This window comes from Myotis davidii, unplaced genomic scaffold (assembly GCF_000327345.1).
Source record: "Myotis davidii unplaced genomic scaffold, ASM32734v1 scaffold5033, whole genome shotgun sequence".
In the NCBI taxonomy this organism is placed as follows: domain Eukaryota; kingdom Metazoa; phylum Chordata; class Mammalia; order Chiroptera; family Vespertilionidae; genus Myotis; species Myotis davidii.
Window position 1 is genome coordinate 1 of NW_006284255.1, and position 509 is coordinate 509.

Here is a 509-nt window from a genome sequence, read left to right on the forward strand (position 1 = left end):
CTCCCCTCAGCTTTGCCCATCCAATTGGCGGCATGTGACGCCTAATATACATTTTTTTTTGGTTTGTTACACACCCTGTTTTTCTTTTACACATCATAAAGAAGGGGGCCTCCAGTCACAATTTATAAACCAAGGAATTGGTTGGGTTATCCGTGTGGACAACAGGGCCATCAACTGTCGTGGAGACCAATGTGCTCCCAGGAAAGAGAAATCATGTCCAGTGAGGCGAGATCCCAATCCATCGCCCATGGATTCTAATAAAAGTGACACTACTGTGTCCTCTTGAGAGCAGGACCAAGGCTGTCTGGCCACAAGTGCCCAGGTATCCACACACCAAAAGTCTACAGGAGGTACACGAGAAATAAGAGAAGGGAATAAAAACACAACACTACAGAAAGTCCTCAACATGCTGGAGGTAAATGAAAATCAGGTAAATAAAAGAGAAAGAGCAGTTCTGAAATACCGAAAAAAACCAGAAGACTACAACCATCTTCCTCTACCCTCCCCAC